The following is a 19,352-nucleotide window of genomic DNA, read 5'->3' as shown; positions in this document are numbered from 1 at the left end:
AGCTAACTTCCCAAGCGGGTCGGACGGTGCTAATTAAATCTGTCATGGGAAGCTATTCTACATATCCTTTTAGCTATCAAATTATCCCCAAGCAGGTTATCAATCAACTAGAAAAGGCAGAAAGAGGCTTCTGGTGGGGTCATGAGAAAGGGGAGAGAAAATTACACTTCATCAACTGGGATATTATAACTTCCTCAAGGAAACATGGTGGATTGAGTGTAAGGTCATAACATGAAGTTAATCTATCTCTATTAGGCAAAATGCTCTAGCGATTTCTTACCAACAAGAAAGCTGTCTGGGTCAAACTGATGCATTCCAAATATATGGTTCAGACAATTTTTGGACCAGTAATACTCATAGAGTTGCTTCTCCATTTTGGAGGTCTATCTTAGGCATAAGAGAGACGATGTATAACAATAAAATTTGGCAGATAGGCGACGGAACTACTCCTAGCCTCATTCATGATCCATGGATCCCTGAGTTAACTAACAAACTTCCTGATCTAGTGCAGAATTCACCTGATCATGTTTACTGGGTTGCAGACCTCCTCCTTCCAAACCAACAGACTTGGAACATCCAATTGATTCATAGTCTCTTTACTCCTGAAACATGTAGAGCAATTCAAAACATAATTTTACTTACTTATCTTTCTTCTGACAGACTCATATGGACACCAATTGATTCGGGGAAATTTCCCCTAAATCATTTTAACGTCTATTACAGTCAGACTTATTTTAAACCCGAGTATAAGTGATTTCCAGTGGTCAAAACTTTGGAAGCAGGCCACCGAGTATAATTGATTTATAATGGTCTCCCCACTTTAGAGAATTTAGGAAAACACAATGATTCTGTTCAACAAGTTTGTAAAATGTGCAACTCTGGGGAGTCGGAGTCAACCTATCACCTATTCGGCACTTGCCCTATATTCAGAGATTTAATCTCTCTCACAGGCCATCAAATTATAATCGATTTTGACCTGAATCCAGTAGTTAACCTAGATATCATGCTCAATCATATGAATCAAATAGATAATATTTGTGTTATTTATACTCATCTGCTTTGGAGGTGGTCGAAGACAAGAAATGATCTCATTTTCAACCAAACTGCAATCGATCTGAATAGGTGTTGGTGGCTAATTCAAAATGAGGTAAATCTTACTCAAGCTCCATTATTATCTATATACTTCTAACCACCACATGCAGGTAGACCAATGGACTCCTCCTTCTCCACTTGATATCAAAATTAACGTGGATGGAGCATACAAATCTGATCAGACGACGACAGCTGCTGTAGCTTGTAATCATATAGGAGAGATTATAGGGTCGAAATCAGACAAAATTGAATCCGTTTCCCCTATTTACAGGAACTTCAAGCCTTTCAAATGGGAGTGAGTTCGGCAGCAGATTTAGGGTTGGAAAGATTTATCTTAGAGGGAGACTCAGATCTCATGGTGGGATACATCACACAGGTCGATGCTTCCATACCTTGGCGGATATCAACGGCGGTAAACAACTTACGAGAACGACTGGGATCATTTAACGTGTCGGTCAAATACTGCCCTAGAAGTTGCAATCTAGTGGCTCATTATTTGGCTCAGTCGGAATTTGTCCCCCAATTTTGACTATTTGCTATAATAGTCCCCCTATGATTTTCATTGTAGTTGTTCCTTACTTTGTATGTCTGAACAATTATGCTTTAATGGAATCTTATTTAAAAAAAACAATATAATTTTCTTACCTCCAAAAACGGCAATAGATGACCATCTTAAAAGAAGTCCAGATACACGTGCTACATACCTGGTTCCCGTCCTAGGCCAGAGAAAGTTACTTAATGCGCATATTCCTTTGCTCCACAACTTATTTCCTTATTACTCGTCGCTGCATACAAGAGGTGACTATTTTTTATGGTCAACGTCCATTATAAAAGCTACAAAACAAAAAGATAAAGAGCAACTCAAGCCAATAGAATACCTGTGGAAATGACTTTAGCCTATTTCCTTCTAACATCATAAATTTTGAGGCCTACGTTGCAGGTTTTTGACGCCTCCTCATCTTTTTCGTTTGAATTTGTCAACGGGTTAAAGGGCCCGCCGCATTACAAAAAATCTAAGAAATTCAAAAAGTAATGCAAAGCTAACAAAAGAAAACTATACGTTCTATTTAGGTATGTTTTACTCTAAATACACCTCTCTTATCATCTCGGACAATCACTTGAAGTTCAGCGGGAAGTGAATTTGGTAGCAACTCAATAAAACCCGAAGCTGGTTTCATTTTCGAAAGGTAGTCTGTCGCTTGGTTAATTTCCCTGTACACGTGTGTAATGGAACAATCTTTAAACTGTAGCCATAGTGCTCGGATCTCTCGTATTATCCGGTTAAGGTGCCAAGGAGGTGTGTTCTCTGCATTCGTCAGAATAGAGACTGCTAATGAAGAGTCTGTTGCAGTATTTAAGTTTTGCATACCAAATTTCATTCATGATAACCGAGTTGCTCTCTGTCTCTTGCCTATAACTAAATGTAATACTTAAATACATTAACCACATTTTACAGCTAATCTTGTCTACTTATCCACACTACTTACACATTTATTTGGAAACGTGACCCATTCTGCTTTGCTCTCTCACTTATCCAAAAGTGGACCATTCTGGTTTGGAGATAACTAACATCAAGATCGACAGTACAAAAGCAGAAAGCCCACACGTGGAGAGTCAAAAAAATTTTAAAGATTGGAACTCATAAAAGAGTCATCAACAAAAGAAGCCACAGACCTGCGGAATGCTTGAATTTACTAAGATTGGAGAAAATCATTAGATGAGAAGTTGATGTCGTTTCGAAAGTGAACATAAAACTGCTTCAATTTCACCACTTTCTCCTCTACTTGTCCTTATATATTAAGTTAAAATGCAAATATGAAGATAAAGTACAGACTACGAAAAAGTTCACAGAAATTAAGATTTAGTTCCAATTCCAAACAAAGAGATTTATTTTTTACCATATCGTATCCTTAGCATTGTACAAGTATGGAAGGTCTGGGAGCTGAAAAAACAAGTGAGTTTGGGTCCTTAGGAGTCCATAAGAAAGCATAATGGAAGAAGTTTGAATCCTAAAATGGAAAACATGCGTGAGTATAAGCTGAACAAAACAAGTTCAATTGGAATACATAAGTTAAGATTAATAAGAAAAGCTCGAAGATTAGGGTTTCAGGGATCAAATAAGGATACCTCAAGACAACTGCATTATCTAGGATTATATCATTGTACTTGCTATCCAAGTTTTCTCCATCAAACAAAACATCTTCCTCACACCCACAACCAATAACTCAATAATTATGCTTCAATGTCGATGGAACTACTTCAAATTTAATAAATTATGTTTTCGCGTACTTTTGACAAAAGGTGCATCTGGCGAACAAAATCCGCATGAATTTTATATACCTCGAGGAATAAAAGTAGCACTCGTAATATTTTCAGTTTCTCATATAGGTAATATGATAACAATTTGGTGATCATCATCAAACATGGATAATTAGGCAATATGGGAGCAACGTGTGCTAGTTTTATCCTGAATTAAGGATATTTTGATATAGAATAAATGGAAAATAAATACTGCCATATAGGCAGTTCTTCTCACACTGAAGGTTCACAAGGTCATGGTTTATACTTTCCTACTTACCTTTAAATAGTTCAACCGTACCCTCAAGCAACCACCAATGTACCCAATTTCACACGAGACAAAGAAAACAAAAAGTAAGGATGTGATATTAGCAAGCAGACAAGAAAAACACAAATAATAAACTGGAGTAAATCTAGAAGCATACCTGGTCAGACTAACTTTTTGTACATTAAATCTTGATGCGCGAGTTAAGGCTTTTGATGAGAAAATGACATTTAAAATTAGAAAAACCCATATCAAGAAATATATAGATACAAGCATATATTCTTCCCAATAGATTCTAATGTCAAATTATTAGAATACAATGCTACAATAACATGTTCAGTCTTAACGAAACATGAAAAGAATCTCCTTAACAGATCTCTTAGTTACCTTCACAACTGCCTACTGGTGGTTCTCGCAAACCTTACAACCGATATTCCATTAGTATCACTCTGTCACAAGCCCAGACAACAAACACACGAGTTGTTAATCAATAAACTTGAAATGATCTCTTCAACATGGTAATCAATAAATCTTCTGCAAACAACTACCATCAAGTACCAAACCACTTGCCTCGATACACAAATCAAAGTCATAAAAGAAAACAAGGTATTTTGAAGCAGGCGGGAACATTTTTACTTAAATGCTTAACCCTCTATCGCCAATATAATATTCTTACCTCTAGACATGAACAATAACAAATAACCATCTTAAAAGAAGTCTGATTCTAGAATAAAGCCTGCCATGATGCGTCTATCAAAATCTCATGTTTTTTCCCTCGACTCATGACGATAATCTAACCCTCTTGACTCGCCATATATGCAATTCAAATGAAGTTTTCTAGTTATAAACATAGTTAAAGAAGAGAGATCTGAACTTTGAGAGATTTCACGCAGGTAGATTAAGGGGACAATAAAGGCCACAAGAACAAGATAGCATTTTTCCTAGGCACAAGAACAAGATAGGTTAAACTTGAAATGATCTCTTCAAATGAAGTTTTCTAGTTATAAACATAGCTAAGGAAGAGAAATTTAAATGATAGCATTTTTCCTAGGCACAAGAGCAAGATTTTTGAATATGACAGATTCCTGAAAATATTAAGGTAGGTAATTAGGTAATAATCCTCTGTCTCAACACCCTTGAGAGGAAACCAGGTCAAGTCTCGTTGCAAACTTGTAACCCCCTGGGGCTTCCACTTATTATGGGTGCATCAATTATAGCGTTTCCACCATGGATAAAAATCAAAGTAGCAAGTTGCGAAGCCCCCTTAACGCAGTTAACTAGGCAGTGTTGACTACAATCCTCCAAGCAAACCAATAGACTATGGCTGAATAGGACCAAGCATTCCATCACAAAAATCCCTGATAAGCCTGAATGACATCTCGTTGGAGCAGGTCCGATTCAATGATACCTCGAAAAAGAAAATCAACAAACTAAGATCTTATTGACAAATAATCCTTCAAATGACCAAGCTGATGTTTTAAAGTTATGCCAACGCGTTTATACCCATAAAAGCAATCCAGTAATCAGAATGTTTCTTTTTTTATTAAATCAGCAGGCGTTAAGGGAATGTGGTGGTTATAGATCACTACAAAGACACCAAACGAAAAGAACAATCTGCTGACAAAGATGATGTTCTAGAGTTATGACAAGCAGCTATACCGATTAGCCCTAACAAATCCAGAGAAGGGACCTATGTACCCGTCAAGAAAACCCCAAGGCAAGAAGAGCATATTCTAGATTAATGCTCGGATGTGCAAGGTTACTGAAATTTAGGTAATAACACCCTCAACACCCTAAGGGAAGAATTTTACAAAACAATGTAAATTAAGAAAACCCCTAAAAAGAAAAATAGATCGCGTTGCAAATCCCTAGGGGCATCAAATGATTTTATTCTTGTTCGGATAAAAATCACACAAGGATGAAAATCAAAGAAGCTGGGGCTAAATTGAAAAAATATGAATCAATGACTACCATCACAGCAAGCACTGAAAGTAATCCTTTGATGTTATCAAGCACAAAGAGATAAGAAGATCCACGTAGGGATCAATTTATAAGGTCATTAAAAAGCAATTGTCGATAGACTAATAACCCCTTCATTATCAGATACAAACTTGCCCTAATTGTGATTGAATCCAGTAACACTCAAAATTCCCAAAATTGAATGACTATGGAATTTGCAAAAGTAATCAACTGAGCAAGAACGAAAATCCAACCAATATTAGACTACACCTAATTAGAGAAACAATAAAAGAATCAAATCTAGATGTTCAAAACACGCACCAAAAACAACAAAACTAAATTAACTACGAAACCCTAGATTAAACAATGGAATGGCGCTGTCATAGCACAGGAAGCATAGAACAAATATCCCCCGCAAGAAGTTAACTTTCATCTAAAAAACCAATTAAACAAGAAAAGATAATTTAGAGAGGGAGTTCAAGAGTTACTAGTTTGCACCAGGAGATTAGCCGTTTTTTATTAGCTAACACACCATAATGCAGTCATGCTGATATGCGGAAGAATCCCAATTGCCAGAACCAGTAAAAACCCTACACAAAGCAAATACACCTCTCAATAATCAACTACAAATTCAAAACCCTCTTAGAGAACCAAGAATTCCGCACATGTATGCAAACCCTATAAAGCAACGACCAAGATGAAGTCCAAGACACGTACACAAACTAAGCAACTACAGGACATAAAAATTTTAGAAGTATTCTCCGGATGGAAGTTAAGACTATAAACTCGCATTGAACTTGAGATGGGAACCCCATTTAAGAAGATAAATTAACTCCTACATACACGAGTACACGAACGTGTTCCTAGAGAAGACAATAAAGAAAAGGGTCCATGTGGCGTGTTAGGAACAATCTATAGAGAATATTCCTCAATGTTTATGCTAACTACAAACTAAAAGAGAACAAAAGAAATTTAAATGGTACTGTTATACCGAGGAGGGCCATAGGCGAAAGATGGAAACTAGATTTTTGAATATCACAAATTCCTGAAAACTATTTAGATAGGTAACTAGGTATTGACACCCTCATACAACGAATACATATGCAACAAGATAACCAAGAAAAACCCTTCAGAGGAAACTATACCGCGTCATCTTGAGTTGGTCCAAGTTGAAAATCCATGGAAAATATAAATTGATTTTGCTTCCGTCAATTATAGCTTCTCTAACAAAGACAAAAATCAAAGAAGCAAGTTCAGAAAGCCCCCTTCACACAATTAACATGGCAAAGTTGACACCGATCATCCTAGCAACCGAATAAAATCAAATCAATACTTATAACTAATAAGAAATCCCCTAGTATGGAAAGATCTAACATCAACATGGCAGAATAAGACTAGACATCCCATGACAAAGTTGCCTGAGAAAAAGAACAAAACAATAAGGAAGAAGACTAACATAACTAACACCTTCATAAAGCAACAATTAGGAAGAAGACTTGTACACGACAGTAGAGGATAGGAAAACCTGCATTTCCCTGAAATAAGTACAACTCTCACATTGCTGCGAAAAAGGAAATGAACTTGTCATGCTTCTACAAAAACATCTCTAACAAGAATAAAAATTGAAAACACAAAGAGGGAGGGGAAGAGAGAGAGGGGGAAATCCCTCTTCCAGAATCAAATTGCATGTGGCAACTATTATTCCTCATTTCCTCCAACAAGGCAACAAGGATAAAAGTTAAAGAAGCAAGTTAAGAAACACCCCTTCGGCTACATCCCAGTTACATCCTCATAGCTGACCTCTGCGGCCCTTCTTCCTACCAACCAATAAAGTGAAATAATTACTCATAAGGGGACAATAAAGGCCACAAAAAGAATGAAAGCAGGTAGATTAAAAAGCCACCGCCCGTGGAAACACAGGATGACGAGGAATAACTATTGCATCCCTGGGAAAGAAAATGGAAACATAGTTACCGATTTTTTATTAGAAGAAATCATCGTTAAGCAGAGAGCTCAACTTCCTCCCAAAGACACCAACTTCCCTGTATAACATCATAAAACTTTTAAAAATGCATATTAGATTAGTAATAATGACCTAAGGAAATCGGAATGCATTGCATAAGCTATTATCCACGTAAAGATTTTCATTTTGGTCCCGCAAGCCTCCCAAGAAAAAGAAAAGCAACAACCTGATATCTTATTTACAAGAAGTAGGACACCAACAAAAGAAAACAACAATCAATTCAAACCATTCTCAAAGTTAAGTCCTTAATCCGAGTATCTATAACTGTTTGTTATGGATATTCGCAAATCGAAACTTAAACTTCTAATGACCAAATTGATGGCTTAAAGTAATGCCAAAGCAACTATACCCAAAACAGCAACCTATTAATCAGAATTTGGTGGTTATAGATCATTATAAAGATATCAAACAAAAAGAATAATCCTTCCGCTCACCAAAATGATGTTCTAAGTTTATGCCAAAGCAACTATATCGACTAGTACAAAAAAATCCGGAGAGGATACCTACGAATCAGTGAAGAAAAACCGAAGGCGATAACTGATTCTAGATTTACAGTTACAGAAGAACTAATCAATTTCAAAAGTTTATATAGCGACATCCAAATACATCAACAAAGTGATCCCCGATATCTACCTTGGAGACCATACAGGGAAGGCTCAATAGGATGAATATGAATGTGCTTTACCTGAAGAAAAATCAAGTTTAAGAGACAGAAACACCCTTCAATAAACAACCAATTAGTAATTGGAAAGGACAAAACCTGAAGATGCAAATTTGAAATGGAACTCGTCATGAAGATTTCTTCAAACAAAAGAAAACCTCCTTTGAAGTCCAATCATCCTGAAATTGAAAAAGAAAAGAAGTTCATCACATGTTAAGAAATGCAAATATGGAGAAATATGCTGAAAATAAAGGATGCTAGAAACCGAAGAGAAAACTTAATAGCGTACTGTTTACACGAAAGACATGATAAATCAGGACAAACCCCTTCGTAGGAAACTAGATCGCATTTTATTGGAGTTGGGCCAAGTTGCAAATCCCTGGAAAACATCAATTGAGAAGGAAATAAAAGCTTGAAACACAAGTTAAGGAAGCAATGTTACAACTAAACTTTTTATCAGGACAACACTTTCGTCCCGCTATAGGAGCCAAATCCTAAAAGTAGCGTGAAGGAATTTTGAATACGGTAGCAAAAATGGACGCGTTGCAAACTAAACTTTCAGAATAGCAACTCCAGTAGAAAGCCCCTTACTATTTAGCAGGCTCAACTTAAATCCGACTCCTCGAATACCAAACACCAATTATCATCTGAATCTCAAGAAGCAAAATCACACAAATACCACCGTTAAATCCAACTGCACCTAGTAATTGCGGAACTAACATAATGAAACAACAAAAACTTACTCCCATGGAGCAACCAAGGATAGAAAGGCAACAACCCTTGGTTGGAGTGGTAAGAGGTATAATCTTCCACCTTAGAGGTCAAGGGTTCGAGGCACACGCTGAACAATTCCAAAAAAAAAACCAAGGATAGAAAACTCCCTTCAAAAGAAGAACCATACCAGTTCGTCAAGTGCTAAATCCTAATCAACGCATTGAATGAGGAAGGGATGTTCAGAAGAACTAATATTACGACCAGGTATAGAGTGCATAGCTTTCCAACAAGAAGGAGAAAGAAATTTCCTGTACTCAATAGTACAAAAAGAACCTATGAACTAAAGAACAAAGTTAGCATATAGAACCTCCTTTACAACAAAAAACCAAATCGCTCATCATCTGGAAATAATTTAAACAGCCAAGAGATCAAGATTCATTTATCCCATCAAAATGGAGATCATCTGAATTTTAGAAACTAACACTCCATAATGTTGTCCCTGTAATAAAGTGAAGGAATAAATATTGGTCAACATTCGAACGTGATAACAACCGACACAAAAACCAAAAACTCCTCTAAAAAATCCGCTTGAAATTGACTTCCCTATAGAACATGGTGAAACTTATTATATTTCATATTTTCAGTATTAACAATGAACTGAAAAACCTACAATGCATTGCATATTTTAATGTAGAAGTGTGCTGCCAACTGGACAAAAAACAAACACTTCAAAGACATTCTCAAAATTTAACTCCGGGTTGAAATATACGGATAACCATGATGTCATGAAGTTATGCGAAACCTGGCATACCCATTAGCACGAACGGAAACCTAAATGTCTGTAAAGAAAACCCAATTGAGAATAGATTCTAGATAAACAATAACTGAAAAAGTAGATAATGTTTAAGTCTCTATACTCACATATCTGATACATCGACACAGCTGATCTTACTGTCCGCCTGAAATCTTCCTTGCAAGCCACACAACTGAGGCTCAATTAAAAGAATATGAGTTTATGATTGTAGACACGATAAGATCACTTCATAAAAAAAAAAGACACGACAAGATCAACATCAGAATCAGTATCTAAAGCCATCAAAAAGTAATTATGACTGAACTAATTACCCCCCTCAATATCAAATACAAACTTGAACCCAATTTGTAGTTGAACCCAAAGACAACCGAAATTTGAAAAATTGAGTAACTATCGAATCTGCAAAAGCAATCAACTGATCAAGAATGAAAATCCAACCCATATTATAGTGCGCCTAATCAGAGAAACGATGAAGGAATCAAATCTAGATGTTTGAAACGCAAACCAAAAGCAACAAAAACAAATTAACTACAAAACCTAAATTAGTTGAAAATGAAAGAATGGAACGGCATTGTCATAGTACGGGAAGCATGGAATAGATATCCCCCACTGGAAGATAACTTCCACTCCAACAATCAATTAAAAAAGAAAAACAGATTTCAGGTCAAGTGTTAGTATTTTCCACCAGGAAATTATCCGATTTGTAGTAGCTAACACTCCACAATGCTGTCCCAATGACAAGTGGAGGAATCCCAATTGCTCAACAATTGAATCAGTAAGAAACACACAAAACAAAAACCCCACGAAATAATCAACTTGAAATTACAAACACACAAACCAAAACTCCTGCACATATATCCAAACCATATAAAGCTACGACTAAGATGAAGTCCAAGACATCTATACAAAATGCAACTAAGCAGCTAGTAGACAAAAAATACTTTGAGGTATTATCCAAATGAAACTCAAGACAAAAACTCACTTCTTCCACATTAAACTTCAGACTAGAACCCCATTTAACAAGATAAATTAGCTTCTCTGTACACCACGGTAGTCCTAGAATACCAACACTAGAGAAAGGGTCCACGCGACATGTTATGGACGAATTGTTAAAGAAAATTCCTCAATTTTTATGCTAGCTAGAAATTACAAGAGAACAAAAGAAATTGAAATGGTATTGTTCTTCCGAAAAAAGGCCATAAGCTAAAGGAAAGCAGATTTTTTAATATCGCAAATTCTTGAAAAAAATTGGATAGGTAATTATGTATTAACTCCCTCATACAGAGAATACTTACGTACCAAGATAAATCTGGAAATCCCCTTCCGGAGGAAACTATAGCGCGTCTTCTTTGAGTTGGTCCGAGTTAAAAATCCCTGGAAAACATCAATTTGATAGTTTCTCTAAAAGGGATGAAAATCAAATATGCAAGTTTAAAAAGCCCCTTGAATGAAACAAGCTAGAATGGCGTTTTAACCTATCGCCTCTTTAACATTAACATGGCAAAATAAGACTAGACGTCCCGTCAAAGATATGCGTGAGAAAGAGAACAAGAACAAATACAAATACGTACATCAATTCAAGAAGATATGAAGAAAGAAAAGAAACTGAAAGAAGAAAGTCTTATTACATAACCCCATTTCAAAAATAAAAAGAACCTAGTCGTCAGATAGATCACCATTGGGAAGGTAGAGTACTTTTTCAGTATTGTAGGGTCCTGAAAAAGTATGAAGTAGATTCATTGTTTCTATATTTTCATAACTAACACCGCATTTCACAAAACAATGTAGTTTCCCTAAAATATGTACGATTTCACATCTCTGAGAAAAAATAAATAAACTTTTCATGCTTCTACAAATACCTCTCTAACAAGTATAAAAACTGAAAAAGCAAGAGATTGAGAGAGAGAGAGAGAGAGGGAAAGAGAGAGAGAAAGATTGAGAGAGAGAAACCCCTTCCGTTATAAAAAACTACTTAGTAATTGAAAAGGACAGAACTTTAAAGGCAAAACGGCTTGGACCTTGGACAGGAAAATCTCTTCTAAGAAATTAAATTAACGTCTCCCCGTAACAGCAGTTATCCTCTGAACCAGAAAAAAGGAATTCATCAGATGTTAGGGAATGGAAAGATATAAGAAGATTCTTAGCTGAAAACTGATAAGTAATACCCAGGGACATGAGAAAAGCATGGAAAGCTGATCTTCGGGTAGAACATATGAACTAAAGAACCAAGATAGCATATAAATCCTCCTTTACAACAACAATCAAATTTCTTCTCCAGGTAGATCCTATCAAATAAGTAATACAGCTAAGAGATCGACATTAATTTATCCCCTCAAAATGAGAGAAAAGTAACCAGACTTAGTGGAAGAACAGAAAAACTGAAGATGAGACAATATTTCCACATTCAAAAAAAGAAAGCAGATTTCAGAGTGGGAGTTCAAGTGTTACTCTTTTCTATAAGAGGATATCGTTCGATTTTTATAAACTAACAATCCTTAACGTTGCCCCAGTAAAAAGAGTGAAGGAATAACTATTAGTCAACATTCGAATGTGATAAAAACCTACACAAAAAATAAATACCTCTCTTAATAATCAGCTTGAAATAGAAAAATCCTTCCGACTCTACCCGTTTCAGTCCCTACAAGACAATCGACCAATGTGAAGGAAGTCCAAGCCACGCAAAAGAAAAGACAACTAACAACTACAACACAGAAATGTCTAGAGGTATACCCATATGAGGCTTGGGCACAAAAGCCGCTACCGAATCGAAACTTGAGGACGCACCGACTTCCCTCCGTAAAGAAAGAGTCAGTTGTCCTAAAATACAAGCAGTTAGGGAAAAGATCCAGACAACATGTTAAGGAGTGGAAAAGATACAGAGTGCTTCCATAGTTTGAAGAAATTACCTCTGTACGAAATGTAACTGCAAGTTTATATAAGAAAGAAACCCTTCGAAGAAACCAAAGCGCTCCCACCATGGAAACCTAATCCTCCAGTAAACAAAGATGATCCAGCAAGATAAGTTCTACCACCACTGCAAGAAATGCCAAGCAAGTTATTTTTTCCGTGGTAAAACGTGTGACACGCTAACCCTTCCAGGTCCATACCACATATTCTTAAAAGTAAGGTTAAGAAATTTTGTATTACGAATAGGAAAAAGATTGCAGAAAGACTAAAATAAACTTCCACAAAAGCCCCTTAACTAGAGATCCCCCTTTAAGCCCCGTTCAAGGTTACCAACCGTCGAGGAATGTCTGAAATGGCGGCCACCCACACCTGAACACAGTTACATGCAATCAAATCTTAAAGGTAGAAGAGACATAACATAAGCAAACAATCTCTCTCAGGGAACAAGCTAGTATAGAAAACACCCTCCCTTCACAACAGACAAACCAAACCTCTTCTGCAAGTATTTAAACCCTGAGGTTTCGGATAGGAAATAATACTGCCAAATTTTGATCTTTTTCCCAAATCACGAAATGATTGAGGTAAGGATTCCACAACAAATCCCTAATGATAAGGAGAGAAATTTTTACCACTCAATATCTTAATAGCGAAGAAAATGAATTTAAATCCCCATGTTTAGATAGAGAACCACTTTCAAAATAAAAATGGAGTCGCTCTCTGAGCAAAAACCATATCATCCAGGAACAAAGATTACAAGGAATCACATAATTGAGAAGGCAAAGCCACATAAGAACATCAAAATGCTCCTTCCCCCATCAAAAGTTGAGCCTGTATATTTAAGAATTAAGAGTAAAAATGTTAACAAACTTCTGGGAATCAAGTAATAAGCAGAAAGCTTTTTTCAAGAAAGCAGAGTAGTTTTTAAATTATAAATACCACTCGGATCCAAGAGAATGTTACTCCCATGCAATAACTCCCTTCAAGAGAAGAACCAACTAGTTCTCCATGAATTAAATCCTTATCATCTGGGATCCAAGAAAATAGTCTAGCCAAAGGTTGATCTCTCCAAAACTGAGAGAGACAATCTAATATAATTGAGCAGAAAGAGAAAAAAATCTAATCAAACTATAAGTTTGTAAGGGGAATAAGACTTACTTTTTCGTAAATCAAGAAATAACCAAGTATCGGTAGCTAACACTTCCATAACAAATCCCTGCAATATTGGGAGAGAATTGGTATATTAAATATTTGAATAAAGAAACAATGAACTTAGGATATAAAACAGAAGTACCCAGGTTCGTATATAAAACTCTACAACAATAAAAACGTAATCACTTCTCCAGGTAGATCCTAACATCCAGGATACAGACAACAGCCAAGATGATTCCCATACCTGCAGAAATGAGGAAAAAGAAACCAGATTGAGTGGAAGAAAATAGAAACCAAGTATGCGGTATCCACTGTTACACTTCCGGCATGAAGAGGTCAGACAACTATTTCAACTTCCAGAATCAGTTTCCAATCACCAAGTGTCTGTGATCATGTTATTCAATGATTAAATAAAGAATACTGCAAAACATAATTAGTACACGGATAAAAAAAAAAAGCAAGTAAAGAAAGACCCATACGAATACAGCCTATAGAACTCCATTGACTCCACCCCTCTTACTAAACAATCAAGCAAAATATATACTTGGACAACTAAAAGGCCGAAGGTTTAAAGCCACCATCCACTTTTCATTTTAAAAGGTCACGCTCGAGAGAAGAAAAGAAAAAGAACTGAAACGAAAACACCTATTATCCTAAAGAACATAGTGAGACTTTATACTATGCGTATTCCATTAGTAACAAAGAACTAAAAATACTGCAATGCATTAGATATAGACTCCTCTCATGTAAAGGTTTCCCATATTGGATTGCAACAACTACCCCATGAAATCTACACAGACTGAAATTCTGTCGACAAGAAGCACCACCAACTGAAGAGAACAACAGACAATTCAAAACAACTTTGAAAATATTAACTCTTAGCAGAAATATCTCATCAATAATTGATGACTGCTAGAAAGAAGAAAAATTGAAGGTGAATCCAAATAAGCTTAACAGAAAACTAGATCAGGTTTAAGTTTCTATACTGACTAATCTACCATATCACAGAGTCATCTAATATAGGATCAATACCTTTACAAGCTAAAACCGCAGTGAGGCAAATATTTAAGATGATCCTGATGTGAGATCGACATCAGAATAATCTCTAACTCCAAAGTAATTATCTATGAGTATTAACTCTTGCCTGAAATGTCGCATCAGTAATTGATGACTGCTAGAAAGGAGAAATATTGGTAAATCGTGAAAGGACACTAAACCAAATGCAACCTTCCAACTACAACGAACAACTAATCATGTTATACAAAACGTTTTTAGGATAGCAAATCGAAACGATTAACGTTACAATGACCGAGATGTTATGCCAAAACAGAAGTATTTAAGATGATCATGATGCGGTATGGCATCAGAATCATCTTTCAATCCATTAGAAGTAATTACCAATGAATTAGTAACCCCCTTCAATCTCAAATATAAACTCATGGGTGATGTGTAGTCGAATCTGCATAAGCCACCAACTGATCAAGTACTAATATCCAACCCATATATTCTTTTCTCCCTAACCAAAGAAAAAATTCAACTTAGAACCAGATCGAAAGCAAACTTTTTAGATGCTTGAGATGCAAGCCGAAAAAAGAAACTGAATAGATTAGATAGATTGAGAAACCATAGATTACTAAAAAAACAAACCGCTTTTTAGGCACCACCAATCAATCAGCAAAAGCTTGAATAGCTTGAACTGTTCACACCAAATTCAGAGAACAACAATCAAGTCAAAACCATTCTCAAACTGTAACACATGCTTCAAATATATCATCAACAAAACAACTGGTAGATGGACAGTTAACTTTAGGCTGTTAATACTGTGGTAAATAGTTACACAAGCTAATACCCCCAAATTTAAAGAGAGAGAGAGAGAGAGAGCGCAACGTCTATATACAACCCACAAGTTAGAAGCTAATACCCCCACAATCGTGCGATTTAGAATTTCTTACGTGAAGCCTTTTTCTGGGCTAGGGGCCGCCAACTTCAAATATAGAACTTGGCTTCAGCAGAGTTAAAAACATTGATCAGTTGTGAGTGTGGCACCACCTCAGGACTTGACACAACTCATATAACTTCACATAGACACGTTGACCACAATTGAAATAACTATTAATACATCGCACCAAACAATATGTCGCATCTCAGGACATGACACAACTCATAACTTCACACACACATTGACCACAAGTGAAACAACTACAGAAGCAGAAATGAGTTTGGAGGCAAGATAAGTGAGGCGGCCATAGCTGGCTAACAATAAGACTATAAGACCGACAAGCAAAAAACTCAAAGTGTTAGCGCTTATGTTGCAAACAATTAGCACTAGATTATATTTTTAGCAAGGAGCAACATACTGCCACAGCGAAAATAAGATCAAGTACGATTTCGAAAGCAAACTTAAGTTAGTAATACGAACCGAAGTTGAAACGAAAAATCTATCAAGCAGTTTGCACCAGCATGATGGAGCTCCTACAATAGCAAGCAAATCTTTGAACATATCTTTAAAAGTCAAAAAATGAAGGAAACGAAAGGTAAACAACTTAGGAACCATGGATTTACTACTCATGGATCTGCAATAGGACTGCAAATACTTAATTTACACAAGATGAAGCATAAAACTCCGGTGTTATTTTGTGTCAAAAGTCAGCAAATTGTGATTCTCTCTACTACGATTCAGGAAAGTAGTTCTGTCCACTCAACATATACCGGATATAGATAGCAGATTGTCCACATTGTCCTACAAATAGTTGAAAGAAACTATATGCCTACTGTTAACGAGAGGTATGCTCGAGAAAGAACAGAAATGCAAGTTAGAACAGAAGACCCCCTTTCCTGGAGAAACCGAATCAAACCTTCATGTAAATAATAAGTCCCTTGAAAAACAAAACAACAAAGCCAAAATAATGTCTCAAAACACTAAAAGATATTTGGAGGAAACCTACCAACTCTATAACTCATATTCTACACAATTGCATGATGAACAGAGTATTGATATCTAACAACCCAATAACTCATACTCTACACAAATAGGATGAAAAAAAGGTAATATCAAATAAAAATCTATCGCTAAACTTCCTCACCACCAACTTGAAATAAAAACTCCCTTCAAGGAGACTGAGTCAGAGTTCATTATAATTCCCAGTCAGTCAACAACCGGAACAAGTGACTGAATCTGCAAAGGAGACATCACCGGTAACACTTCATGAATATAATTTAAAGTGAATGTGAAAAAAATGTTTCTACAAATGATCCCTGTACAAAATGTAACTGTAGCTTTATATAAGAAAAAACACTTTCGAAGAAACAAAAGCACTCCCACTATGGAAACCTAATCCTCAGTAAACAAAGATAATCCAGTAAGATAAGTTCTACAACCTCTTGAAGAAATACATATCCCTAAAAGCGAGGCTAAGGAATTACATATTACGATTAGGAAAAGAGATTGCACAAAGAGAAACCTAAACTCTCATGAAAACCCTTGAATAAAGATCCTGCTTCAAACCCCGTCGGTGAATGTCTGAATGTGGATAGTGACCACCCATACCCAGAACACAGTTAAAGCCTAAACGCACTTACATATTAAAGGTGGAAGAGACGTAGCCTAAGCAAAACATTTTTCATGGAACAAGCTATTATAGGAAACTCCAGACAAAGCCCTAAGCAAAACAGTTTCGGGAAACACCTTATAAACAGAAAGCTTTATCGAAGAAACGTATAGATTTTTAAATTATAAATACCACTCAGATACCAAGGATCAGGGTGAACACTCAAAACATAGCAACTATTTAATTGAGGATTCCGAATTTAAGTAAAGTGGCTTCATGGAATGAACATGGGCAGAATAAAAAATCTTATCTGAAGGCATTATAAAGAACAACCAATGAAGAACCCCCTTTTAATATCATACTTACAGTTGAATTAGATTTAAAGTGGCATCATTGACAATCTCAATTTCCAAAATGGCATAGATATCAAATCTGCAGAAAGCATTCAATCAAGAACATAATTTGAACCCCTCATTTTACGAAACGTCAGACCTAAATAACCAAATTGAAAGGAAACTAATAGATGCTTAAGAACATAAATCAAGAAACACAAAATGAAGTCAACCTGACAACCTATATTAATATAAACACGAACAGCGAGGAACCAGCTAAAGCTTCAATAACTTGAAAGAAGCCTGCAACAGATACCAAAAAATCAGGAAAAACACAACCGTAGATAGATCAGTTAAGGGGGGACAGAGAGAGGGGCCAAGGATTTATAATGCAAGATTCATTTTGTTTGTGAGGGATAAAGGTTTTAGTTTTGACCTACCTTCCCCAAATAATAAAAGCAAAATAAATGAAGGAAACAAACGGTAAAGAACTTAGGAACCATGGATTCACTACTCATGGATCAGGACTGCAAATACTTAACTTACACATGATGAAGGAAATGAGTCCAGTTCAGAGTCTTCCGACCAATCGACCCAGCACTAGAAAGCTGATTTTTGTCTGTTCGACTTGAAATTGCACATATCCTATCAACATGATGGAGTTTCTGAGATAGCAAAACTTCTAACACACCTTTGAAAGACAAAATGACGGGAACGAGAACTGAAGAACTTGAAAACTAGAACCCAGCAACTTTGGATCCATGTAAATTGCTGAAAAAAATGTAGACCAAGCCAAGGAAATGACATCAATTCAAACCCATCCACCCAGCACTGAAAAGTTGAATCTTCTCCCGTCGAATTAGGAAGTTCCGCATATCCTACATCAAGATAAAACCATCAATACTTTTACACATTTACTTCATCTAGACATGGCACTTGAAAAGAGAAAAAAGAAAAGATAGAATTTTATCCTCATAACCTACATCAAAGATAAGACCATCAATATTTTTACACATTTACTTCATCTAGACATGGAACAGGAAAAGTGAAAAAAAAAAAAAAAAGATAAAATTTTATCCTCATAACACCCAGGCAATCTAGTTGTAGTATCCAGCAAATTCTCTCATACCAGAACGATTTACCAAGCAAAGTAATGGCTACCAACATGACAGACCTTCTATTTTGAGAGAGTTATCTATGTGGGAATATAGGTGTTATTACCTCAAAACTTATCCAGCTGCAAATCTTATGTTATAATAATGTTGAAAAAGTCGGGACTAGTCCCCTGCTAGTCCCCGACTACTCCTCAGTCCCCACTTTGCCGACTCGCCTAGGGTTGAAAACCCTAGTCGGGCCTAATTTCGCCTAAAGCCCCGACTCGGCCCGACTAGGGTCGAGTTGACTAGTCCGACTAGTCGGGACTTATAAGGGACAGCATGTACGGAATATTTTTTATTTTATTTTCTATTTTCCAACGAGAAGACTGCTCTAGGGTTTGAAGCTTTGCCTTCTTCACTCATCCTCTCATCTCCAAACATCAACCAAACAAGATTCAAGTAGATTTTGAAGCTATCCTCTTCTTCAAACAAG

The 19,352-nt window shown here is 36.3% G+C and overlaps 1 protein-coding gene and 1 long non-coding RNA gene across 2 annotated transcripts in view; both read right to left on the bottom strand.

The window, feature by feature from the left end:
- Positions 1 to 19,352, bottom strand: part of LOC147557314 (uncharacterized) — a 97,681-nt gene that overhangs the window by 48,889 nt on the left and 29,440 nt on the right. The window lies entirely within an intron of this gene.
- LOC147557315 (uncharacterized) overlaps positions 1 to 19,352 on the bottom strand; it is a 41,123-nt gene that overhangs the window by 690 nt on the left and 21,081 nt on the right. Inside the window, exons 24-45 of the mRNA XM_086658254.1 lie at positions 18,300 to 18,640; positions 17,797 to 18,065; positions 16,966 to 17,057; positions 16,302 to 16,354; positions 15,530 to 15,578; positions 13,889 to 15,398; positions 13,670 to 13,804; positions 13,030 to 13,561; positions 12,733 to 12,860; positions 12,557 to 12,643; positions 11,992 to 12,464; positions 11,845 to 11,907; positions 11,126 to 11,200; positions 8,588 to 9,998; positions 8,398 to 8,477; positions 8,271 to 8,322; positions 7,589 to 7,656; positions 7,082 to 7,431; positions 6,760 to 6,837; positions 1,971 to 6,204; positions 1,191 to 1,877; positions 519 to 602 (exon numbers count right to left, since the gene is read on the bottom strand). The gene's annotated coding sequence lies outside the window, so the exon portion shown is untranslated. The remainder of the gene's footprint in view (positions 1 to 518; positions 603 to 1,190; positions 1,878 to 1,970; positions 6,205 to 6,759; positions 6,838 to 7,081; positions 7,432 to 7,588; positions 7,657 to 8,270; positions 8,323 to 8,397; positions 8,478 to 8,587; positions 9,999 to 11,125; positions 11,201 to 11,844; positions 11,908 to 11,991; positions 12,465 to 12,556; positions 12,644 to 12,732; positions 12,861 to 13,029; positions 13,562 to 13,669; positions 13,805 to 13,888; positions 15,399 to 15,529; positions 15,579 to 16,301; positions 16,355 to 16,965; positions 17,058 to 17,796; positions 18,066 to 18,299; positions 18,641 to 19,352) is intronic.

The sequence above is a fragment of the Eschscholzia californica genome, unplaced genomic scaffold, assembly GCF_041429995.1.
Source record: "Eschscholzia californica isolate CP2 unplaced genomic scaffold, dmEscCali1.0.p SCAF_2, whole genome shotgun sequence".
Lineage (NCBI taxonomy): Eukaryota > Viridiplantae > Streptophyta > Magnoliopsida > Ranunculales > Papaveraceae > Eschscholzia > Eschscholzia californica.
Note: the sequence above shows the minus strand (reverse complement) of the source record. Positions and strands in the feature narration are given on the sequence as shown.